Source organism: Amia ocellicauda, chromosome 1, assembly GCF_036373705.1.
Source record: "Amia ocellicauda isolate fAmiCal2 chromosome 1, fAmiCal2.hap1, whole genome shotgun sequence".
NCBI lineage: Eukaryota > Metazoa > Chordata > Actinopteri > Amiiformes > Amiidae > Amia > Amia ocellicauda.
In genome coordinates, this window is record NC_089850.1 from 43,898,450 (window position 1) to 43,910,620 (window position 12,171).

Consider the following 12,171-nt stretch of genomic DNA (forward strand, 5'->3'; position numbering starts at 1 on the left):
ATTTACATGTCTTGAACATTGTTGCATTTGTTTTTAATTTGAGCAATAAATATGAACAATACATTTTAAAATTGAGTGCTCCTAAGGAAAAAAGTAAGCGTAGAGCCCTGCTCTATGGTTACCTGGTCCCAAGTAGTAGACCCAGTATATGAGAATGTGTCTCCATGGTTACCTATGTAGTAGGCCCAGTATAGAGCAGCGTGTCTCTATGGTGACTTGTGTAGTACATGCAGTATAGAACAGTGTGTATCTATGGTTACCTGGTCCCAGTATAGAACAGTGTGTATCTATGGTTACCTGGTCCCAGTATAGAACAGTGTGTATCTATGGTTACCTGGTCCCAGTATAGAACAGTGTGTATCTATGGTTACCTGGTCCCAGTATAGAACAGTGTGTATCTATGGTTACCTGGTCCCAGTATAGAACAGTGTGTCTCTATGGTTACCTGGTCCCAGTATAGAACAGTTTGTCTCTATGGTTACCTGGTCCCAGTATAGAACAGTTTGTCTCTATGGTTACCTATGTTGTAGCCCCAGTATAGAACAGTGCGTCTCTATGGTGACTTGTGTAGTAGCCCAAGTATATTATTATTATTATTATTATTATTATTATTTTTATTTCTTGGAAGACGGCCTTATCCAGGGCGACTTACAACATAAGTGCAAACAAAGTGCAGAAATACAGTTAAGTAAAGGCATCAAACATTACAAATTCTAATTTACATTAAACAAAGCAATTCAAGATATAATACATTTCACAACTTCCAATTTATACAGTTAAGTACAGTAAGTGCGGACATACATCCTGGAAAGTAAAGCTAAGTGCTGTCAAGATGTAAGGTCACAGTCGAGGGTTACGGGAAAGGGAGCAGGGAGGAAAATCAATCAATAATGCAAGAAGCGTGATAAAATGCTATGAAGTGCTATCTAACAGGGATTAAAAGGACTAATATTACAAGTACTATCTGAAAAGTATAGAAAGTGTTTGTCTATGGTTACCTATGTTGTAGCAACAGTATAGAGCAGCGTGTCTCTATGGTGACTTGTGTAGTATCCGCAGTATAGAACAGTGTGTATCTATTGTTACCTGGTCCCAACATACAACAGTGTGTCTCTATGGTTACCTACAGTGAGGGAAAAAAGTATTTGATCCCCTGCTGATTTTGTACTTTTGCCCACTGACAAAGAAATGATCAGTCTATAATTTTAATTATAGGTGTATTTTAACAGTGAGAGACAGAATAACAACAAATAAATCCAGAAAAACGCATTTCAAAAAAGTTATAAATTTATTTGCATGCTAATGAGGGCAATAAGTATTTGATCCCCTATCAATCAGCAAGATTTCTGGCTCCCAGGTGTCTTTTATACAGGTAACGAGCTGAGATTAGGAGCACTCTCTTAAAGGGAGTGCTCCTAATCTCCGCTCGTTACCTGTATAAAAGGAAATGGAAGAAACACAAAATAACTGTCAGTCTCCCTCGGACTGGGGCTCCATGCAAGATCTCACCTCGTGGAGTGTCAATGATCATGAGAACGGTGAGGAATCAGCCCAGAACTACACGGAAGGATCTTGTTAATGATCTCAAGGCAGCTGGGACCATAGTCACCAAGAAAACAATTGGTAACACACTACGCCGTGAAGGACTGAAATCCTGCAGCGCCCGCAAGGTCCCCCTGCTCAAGAAAGCACATGTACAGGCCCGTCTGAAGTTTGCCAATGAACATCTGAATGATTCAGAGGAGAACTGGGTGAAAGTGTTGTGGTTAGATGAGACCAAAATCGAGCTCTTTGGCATCAACTCAACTCGCCGTGTTTGGAGGAGGAGGAATGACCCCAAGAACACTATCCCCACCGTCAAACATGGAGGTGGAAACATTATGCTTTGGGGGTGTTTTTCTGCTAAGAGCACAGGACAACTGCACTGCATCAAAGGGATGATGGACGGGGCCATGTACCATCAAATCTTGGGTGAGAACCTCCTTCCCTCAGCCAGGGCATTGAAAATGGGTCGTGGATGGGTATTCCAGCATGACAATGACCCAAAACACACAGCCAAGGCAACAAAGGAGTGGCTCAAGAAGAAGCACATTATGGTCCTGGAGTGGCCTAGCCAGTCTCCAGACCTTAATCCCATAGAAAATCTGTGGAGGGAGCTGAAGGTTCGAGTTGCCAAACGTCAGCCTCGTAACCTTAATGACTTGGAGAGGATCTGCAAAGAGGACTGGGACAAAATCCCTCCTGAGATGTGTGCAAACCTGGTGGCCAACTACAAGAAACGTCTGACCTCTGTGATTGCCAACAAGGGTTTTGCCACCAAGTACTAAGTCGAAGGGGTCAAATACTTATTTCCCTCATTAACATACAAATCAATTTATAACTTTTTTGAAATGCGTTTTTCTGGATTTTTTTGTTGTTATTCTGTCTCTCACTGTTAAAATACACCTACCATTAAAATTATAGACTGATCATTTCTTTGTCAGTGGGCAAACGTACAAAATCAGCAGGGGATCAAATACTTTTTTCCCCCACTGTATAGAGTCATTGAGTTGATTGCATGCAGGTTCCCTGTTGGGCGTCTCTGTGCACTCTGGACTGGGCAAGAGCGGCACTTTGTACTGTCAAAAACACAAAACAAAAACAGCTATTCAGCATTCATTTGTCGTGTGGACAGATGTCAACCTCGCCTCTAAAATATAAAAGTGCACACACACGACCGGGCGATGCACGGTGCCACAGCTTGTGTTCGCCTAGAAACTCCTACATCAGGGGTGGAAACAAATGATTTCCAGTGCAGACGCGTGTTTCTAGCAGTGACACATCGAGAGCTGTGCTCCTCACCTGTTTCAATTACAGACTCACCGACACAGATCTGTGATTGAGAAGCAACAGAAACTGCATCTAGTTTGCATGTATAATGTTGGTTGATATGTGTTTTTCGCTGGTGATATGTGGTTGTGAAGCAAAGATATGTTTGAGTCCAAATCTGCCTGATTTCATGGAGATTTTGAGCTATGTTTTTTGACTTCGAAATGACTCAGAATCACGCATTTTAGGTCTCCAATTGTCACGATCTTATGTGGGAGGACCCCCAGACCCCCAGACCCCCCACCCTGAATTACTCAATACACCCTGCCCTCATTTTTCAACACTAATTTTGTGCAGTGCACAGTGGGACAAAGGGGAATGGTAAAAACTTGAATCTAATAAGACACAAACTGCTTGAAAGTTTCTATTATGTTTATCTATATGACTGCAATAATCTTTAACAGATTAAAATTGAAACTTTTTTAATTCTAATATATACAAGTATTTAAACATTTTATTTTTGTACTTTGTCAAATTAATGTACTAAATTTAAGCAATGGGGTATATTACTAATTCACAGAATTGTGTGTGTTGGAAAGGGTCATTTGAAGTTGTGACACCCGCCCATGTCTGGACCTTGACTATACCTTAACCAAGAAATTTGGACCCTGACACAAAATAATTGACTACCCCTGGTGTATTCAAACGATTTAATCATTTTTTGATGGACAAAGGCCAACCTTTCTTATCCGATAAAATTGTATTTCTTGATATAAAAGTGCCAAACTGAATAGACGAGCTAATTCTGGTTTGCTGAGCACATTTTTAAGTTATGGAATTTGTTGGACTTCCTTTGATGGAACTAACTGTGTAAAACTTGTGTATTGTATTGCTGTAGGATATAACTCAATTCCAGTTTAATTTTCCTAATAAAAATACTGTTCTACTCTTAATGATTTGTATTTATATTCTCTCCTTTAATGGTTACATCATTCATATATTTGATACTGTCACAAAGGAGAGGGCACAGGCCTACAGAAAGATTTTATTGTCATCAGATGAAGCTTTGCACACTGCCAGCATCTAGACTGATTTTGATCGGCATTTTAGTGTTCATAGCAGAGGGCTCTCTCAACTTGTTATATTTTACAGTTTGTCAATTGATAACATTTTGTAGGCTTTGCATACACATATGCACCCCTCGATAGCCTGAAACCACAGAGCCCCCCTCCCCCCACATAACAAATCCCAATTTAACCCCTGGGTGGAGAGATTTAGTACTGGCATCAGTTCAGTAACATGCATCTTACATAGAACTATTAATGTAGACCTTTAGTAATCGTAGCAGTTCATCTGCGTACAATTATGATGATTATGCACACTAACTGTTATTATGCACATTATTAATGTTATTTCTGAGCATTGACTGAATATGTCAATCAGGAAAATGTTGCGATATACAAAACGTTTAGTTTGAACTTGGAAAATAATGGAAATTGTCCTGGAAAGACATGGTAAAGTCATGGAAAATGGAACCCTGAATTGAGTGGGAACCCTGCTCTATGCTTACCTACGTAGTAACCCCAGTAAAGAACAATGTGTCTCTATGGTTACCTATGTTGTAGCCCTAATATAGAACAGTGTGTCTCTATGGTTACCTGGTCCCAGTATAGTACAGTGTGTCTCTATGGTTACCTGGTCCCAGTATAGTACAGTGTTTCTCTATGGTTACCTATGTAGTAGCCCCAGAACATTATAGCTGTCTCTATGGTTACCTGTGTAGTAGCCCCAGTATAGAACACTGTGTCTCTATGGTTACCTATGTAGTTAGCCCGGTATAGCACAGTGTGTCTCCATGGTTTTCTATGTAGTAGCCGCAGAGCAGATTAGCCATCTCTATGGTTACCTATGTAGTAGCCCCAGTATAGAACAGTGCGTCTCTATGGTTACCTGGTCCCAGTATAGAACAATGTGTATCTATGGTTACCTATGTAGTAGCCCCAGAACATTATAGCTGTCTCTATGGTTACCTGTGTAGTAGCCCCAGTATTGAACACTGTGTCTCTATGGTTACCTATGTAGTTAGCCCAGTATAGCACAGTGTGTCTCCATGGTTTTCTATGTAGTAGCCGCAGAGCAGATTAGCCATCTCTATGGTTACCTATGTAGTAGCCCCAGTATAGAACAGTGCGTCTCTATGGTTACCTGGTCCCAGTATAGAACAATTTGTATCTATGGTTACCTGTGTAGTAGCCCCAGAACAATATAGCTGTCTCTATGGTTACCTGTGTAGTAGCCCCAGTATAGAACACTGTGTCTCTATGGTTACCTATGTAGTTAGCCCAGTATAGCACAGTGTGTCTCCATGGTTTTCTATGTAGTAGCCGCAGAGCAGATTAGCCGTCTCTATGGTTACCTATGTAGAAGCCCCAGTATAGAAATGGTTTGTCTATGGTTACGTATGTAGTAGCCCCAGAATACAACAGTGTGTCTTTATGGTTACCTATGTAGTAGATTCAGTATAGAGCAGTGTGTCTCTATGGGTACCTGGTCCCAGTATAGACCGGTGTGTCTGTATGGCAGCGTTCCCACGGTCAGGGAGAATGGTCAAAAATGTTTTAAACCTGGAAGAGTCAGGAAAACAATATTCATATTTCCAAAAACAAAAGAACAACAATCAAAACAAAACAACAACATAATAAACCCATCAGGATCCCTGGTAACATTTTGATGTTGTTTTACCTCTCTCTAATTTAATTTCTTGGATATATTGTTTTTTCTACAAAATAATATTGCAGGAGTTCTTACCATATTTGTTAATAACGTGCACCTTAAATAGAACTGTTAATGTAGACCTTTAGTAATGGCAGCAGTTAATCTGCATACAAATGTGATGATTATGCACACTGACTTATTATGCACATTATTAATGTTATTTCTGAGCATTGATTTAATATGTCAATCAGGACAATATCTTGCGAAAATGTTTAGTTTGAACTTTACTTTTTTTTTCCTGGAAAATAATGGAAATTATCCTGGAAAGTCATGTAAAAGTCATGGAAAATGGAACCCCACGTGGGGACACTGCTGTTGTACTCTTGAGCAAGGTACTTTACCTAGATTGCTCCTATGGGTAAATGTAAAAAATAATGTGATATCTTGTAACAAAAGGCACACTGGAAAAGGGTGTCTACTAAGAATGCTACTCCACTACTCCACTGCTCCGCTCCCTCCACTGGCTCCCGATAGCGGCACGCTTTCAGTTCAAGACTTTGACCATCACCTACCGCTGTCTCAACCACACTGCACCAAGCTACCTTCAGTCCCTCATCTCTCCATACATCCCCTCCAGACCACTGCGCTCCTCCAGTGCCAGAAGGCTAACTCTGCCTCCTCTCCACTCTCCTTCCTCCAGGGCCGCTCCTTCTCATCCCTGGCCCCTAAATGGTGGAACGACCTGCCCACCGAATTCAAAACCGCAGAGTCCTTGACCTCATTCCGGCGCTTACTCAAGACGCATCTCTTCCGACAGCACTTGTAATATTAGTCCTCTATCCCTGCTAGATAGCACTTCAGCTTATTATGCTCCTCGCATTTTTGATTGTTTTCCTCCTTGCTCCCTTTCCCGTAGCCCTAGTCTGTAACCCTACATCTTGACAGCACTTAGCTTTCACCGTCCAGGATGTAGGAAGTCTCTTACTGTACTTGTGTAAATTGTAATTGTAATTTGTAAAATGTATTATTTTGAATTGCTATGTTTTAGCTAAGTTGAATTTGTAATGATTGATGCCTTGTACTTCTCTGTATTTTTGCACTTATGTTGTAAGTCGCCCTGGATAAGGGCACCTGCCAAGAAATAATAATAATAATAATAATAAATATAATAATATCTCAGCCCTTTCTCCTTACATTCCCATGTGGGTTACCTTCCTGAGATAAAACAAAACATTTTTTTCATTTAAATTACTGAACTGTTATTGTTATTGTTATGAAATACTGTACTGTGAGCAGGTACAAACCTTTATTTTGCCTAGATCATTTTTTTCAGTATTGTAAGAGATGTGAACTGTATTCCACTTGTGATATCATAGATTCCAAAACATATTAGGAGAATGCAATCTTTACAGATATGTGACAGTATATTTGTAATGTTTACTGTAGCCTATTTGTATACCTTGTTTAATCTTGTATTGAACTGCAAACTACAGCATAGCACTGGATGAGGTATTCAATAAGCGTATAGGATACTTTAGTAACTTTATAGGAAGTCTTTAATGAAATTTTAATTTAATGCATGATTTCCCCTTTAAACGAGTCAGTAGTTTTGTGTAATTGCTAATCAATATGTTTCAGGCCTCTAAAATAAAAACATTTTAACCTGATTTGCATGTAATGCCTAGTTACAATCACTGATCTTTTTTGACAACTCTTAATTGATAACTCTGACTCTTATTATCATGATAATATAGTCTTAACTCAAATTAATCGATTGCTTATGAGCATTACAATAGGCAAGTTACTGTCACACTGTAGGTCATTTAGATTGTTTTGCTTATATTACCTAAAGGGGCCATCATTCATTTCTTCCATCCTTTCATTCAAATATCCTCCCTGTTCTAATGCAAGCCCGTTTTTGTCTCCTTAAAGGGATTATCACTTTCAACTTATTCAACAGCACTTTTACCTCCTCCTGAAAGCTCACTGAACAGTGCAGAACACGCAGAACCGTAATTCCAGCACAGGGGGCAAAAGGTGTTTAAAATGACATCCATTGGTGCTGGGCATTTTGAAAGGCACACACATCCTGCTAATGCACTGCTGCAGTGTTTGTCCTCGCTTCACCCCAATAAGTCCTGTAATGTCACATTTTAGCTAACAATAAGAAAGCATAAGCAAAATGCATAACCTAGGTTATAACAGATATTTTTAGAAAGCAACAACAACACAAATATTTCTCAATGTGGATCTCCAGGACTACACCTGGCCAACCCTAGTATAGACAATTGAGCCTAGTTCAGCATTAAGAGGAATTTGCAGATGCACATACAACAACTACAGTGAGGGGAAAAAAAATATTTGATCCCCTGTTGATTTTGTACATTTGCCCACTGACAAAGAAATGATCAGTCTATAATTTTAATGGTAGGTGTATTTTAACAGTGAGAGACAGAATAACAACAAAAAAATCCAGAAAAACGCATTTCAAAAAAGTTATAAATTGATTTGCATGTTAATGAGGGAAATAAGTATTTGACCCCTTCGACTTAGTACTTGGTGGCAAAGCCCTTGTTGGCAATCACAGAGCTCAGACATTTCTTGTAGTTGGCCACCAGGTTTGCACACATCTCAGGAGGGATTTTGTCCCACTCCTCTTTGCAGATCCTCTCCAACTCATTAAGGTTTCGAGGCTGACGTTTGGCAACTCGAACCTTCAGCTCCCTCCACAGATTTTCTATGGGAATAAGGTCTGGAGACTGGCTAGGCCACTCCAGGACCTTAATGTGCTTCTTCTTGAGCCACTCCTTTGTTGCCTTGGCTGTATGTTTTGGGTCATTGTCATGCTGGAATACCCATCCACGACCCATTTTCAATGCCCTGGCTGAGGGAAGGAGGTTCTCAACCAAGATTTGACAGTACATGGCTCCTTCCATCGTCCCTTTGATGCGGTGCAGTTGTCCTGTCCCTTAGCAGAAAAACACCCCCAAAGCATAATGTTTCCACCTCCATGTTTGACTCCTCCTCCAAACACGGCGAGTTGAGTTGATGCCAAAGAGCTCGATTTTGGTCTCATCTGACCACAACACTTTCACCCAGTTCTCCTCTGAATCATTCAGATGTTCATTGGCAAACTTCAGACGGGCCTGTACATGCGCTTTCTTGAGCAGGGGGACCTTGCAGGCGCTGCAGGATTTCAGTCCTTCATGACGTAGTGTGTTACCAATTGTTTTCTTGGTGACTATGGTCCCAGCTGTCTTGAGATCATTAACAAGATCCTCCCGTGTAGTTCTGGGTTGATTCCTCACTGTTCTCATGATCATTGAAACTCCACGAGGTGAGATCTGACAGTTATTTCAGTCATTCTTCCATTTGCGAATAATCGCACCAGCTGTTGTCACCTTCTCACCAAGCTGCTTGGCGATGGTCTTGTAGCCTATTCCAGCCTTGTGTAGGTCTACAATCTTGTCCCTGACATCCTTGGACAGCTCTTTGGTCTTGGCCATGGTGGAGAGTTTGGAATCTGATTGATTGATTGCTTCTGTGGACAGGTGTCTTTTATACAGGTAACGAACTGAGATTAGGAGCACTCCCTTTAAGAGAGTGCTCCTAATCTCAGCTCGTTACCTGTATAAAAGACACTTGGGAGCCAGAAATCTTGCTGATTGATAGGGGATCAAATACTTATTTCCCTCATTAACATGCAAATCAATTTATAACTTTTTTGAAATGCGTTTTTCTGGATTTTTTTGTTTTTATTCTGTCTTTCACTGTTAAAATACACCTACCATTAAAATTATAGACTGATCATTTCTTTGTCAGTGGGCAAACGTACAAAATCAGCAGGGGATCAAATACTTTTTTCCATCACTGTATGAATAGCAAAATACTACATGGTGATTTCTAAATTACAGTATTGAATATTAATATCTCTGTAGCTACAGTTAATCCTACTCCTCTGGCTGATATATTTATTTTGAATGAGAAGCTATTTTGTTCAATAGAATGATTCAGTAGCTTCCAGTAAACCAGGCAGTGTACGAGTTCTCAGATTCAGATCAAACTGGGCAATAGTTTTTATATAAGAAAGCTGTCTGGCCACCTTCAAAAACAAAATAAACCTAGTTATAATGCTTTGATAATTACACACTCCAATGATAAACAATATATCAATAATCCAGTGTATAGACTAGCTTGGTTACTATGTAAGTTTTCATTATAGTTACTTAACAAGTACAACAGTAATAATTTATACCTGTTCAAAATGATGGTCACGATTCTATATCTGGTGCAGTTCAAATGCTGCCTTACCACAGCATGTTACTCTGCAGTGTTTATCTGTGAGAGAATTACAATGGATAACCCCCTTGCTCCTGCTCCTGGAACCATGTAATTGCTGTGGATGTGCATGGCATGGTCTCAGAAGCTTGTTATTTAAAGGCAGAGGGATCTTAGTTGCTATGAAGGTGTTACAAATACAAATTAGGAGTTTCAAAGAAAAATAAATTCTGAATCCAACTAGTACGGTATTATTTCCAGAGTAATTTTCCCATTATGTGCTCTGATGATTGGCATGTCCTTCAACAAACTTTCTAAAATAAAGCTGTTCACGTATACCAAAGTTGCCATTTATAAGTAATTCATTCTGCAGAAGCAGTGAATAAGGAGGAGCTGGTTTCAGAGGGTTTCATAGGAATACACCAGATACAAAAGCAGAATTAACTACTGCATCACTGTTCAGGTTAAGGCCCAGACCAAATAAAAGTTTGACCTATCTGCCAAACACAAATTCATAACGCAGCACTTGATGACTGGGTCAGACTCCAGAGTTCAGATTTTGTGGTCTCCCATGGACCAAATCATGATGGAAAGAAGCCAAAAGAGGAAATGGAACTCATCTGAATTTGAAAACCAGTTGGACCAGACAGTGTTTGTGGTTATCGAGTTAAATACAATACGTCTTTACCACTGAATAAAGGATTGAGGTTTGAATATCTTACAACAGGAATGCACAGTGCCTTCATTTTAATTGAACCTGATAAAAATCAATTAGAGAGGGATATATAAAAATACATTGCTATAGAACAGATTGCCGCTATTCCACATTAAAGAGGTTTGTTTTATGAGATAGTAGCTGCTGGGACTTGAGAAGCAATGAACACAAGGCAAGCAAAGTTGATTCTTCATTAAAGAATTCCTCCTACAGCATTCATTCCACTCATCTGTCACCTTGTTGACCCTCATACTAATAGGATCCTGTATCACAAGAAGCAGATGCAATCTTGCAAAGATTCAATCAGGCTTTGTAATAGCAATCATGTGTTGTTTCTTTAGAGAGAAAAAAACACATTGCCTGGTCTTTGTAAAACTTAAGTGAAAATATGCCTCACAGTGTATGGGGATAGCTAACTAAAGTATATCCATAATTCCACTGAGAAATAAACTTTTCTCAGGTTGTGAATGTGTATGGATATTCAGCTACAATGCCATCTTAAGGGAATTTGCCATATTTCTGATCTACCAAAAGCAGGATTTATTTTCATTTGAATTTCTGGCATTATTGTGTTCTTAATTTCAGTTAAAGTTTTTGTGTAGTACATTACAAATATACACCATTAACTTTGATATAGGTTTTGAGAAGTCATATAGAAGAGTTGTGTGGCTTCCTCCACACTAATCTATAAGGACTATTTATAACCATGTAATGAGGTAGTGTATACTTTGATTGTAAATATGTAGTTAAAAGACAATTTCTTAAAGTGTAGTGACTTCGACCATAGATAATTCATCTTTCTCAGACTAGCAATACTTTTTAGTAAAGCACTGCACTTACTAAATGTGTTCCAGTCTTTGCAGCAGTTATCTTAGTGGTTCATTTGACCTAGAATTGTCTGAAATAAAATAACACTCTTCTCCCACAAAGACTCAGACTCCCACTGAAACTCATGTGCCCTGTTCAGAACTAATTTCATAGCATGGCTCAGATATTTTAGGGGAACTGAATCCCCAGTGCCTGGAGTAAATTATCATTGGAGTTATATGAAGCTATCCCAATTAAAATGCTCTTAAAAGAGAAAGAAAAATAAATGGTTTCATCCTGGCAATTCTTGAAACTTGCAAGAATGTGATAAATCTGTCTTGCTATTCCAAGAAAGGGAAAAGAAAATGCGAAAAATGCATTGTTATATTTGTACACTTTCTGGGGGCTTGAATTGTTGGGCTCATATGAAAATCTCTAGCACATGTGCACCTGAGCACGGGGATACCCTGGCCCTGGCTTGCGCTGTGCTCTAATCCATTCTGACAGTTGTGGTGCTCCTTACAATAAAAAATAAAAAAACACAGCACTGGTCAAAACCAATCACTCCATCACATCGCCTCCTCCACACTAAACTATCCGGGCTATTCACTGAGGTCTGAAAGAATCCATGGCTGATTTAACCATTGCTCAGTTTTCTGCTTCTGATTTCAGATCTACAGCACATCTCCCCATATCAAAGAAACTGTAAAGTGACACCTCAGAGATAAGGGTATGATGTGCAGAGTTGCAGAGTAAAACCTGGAGGTGGTTCAGCAAAAGTTTTGCAATTAGTAAAGGCAAACAGACAAGGGAATATTATCATATGTACATATTATAGTACCAGAAGA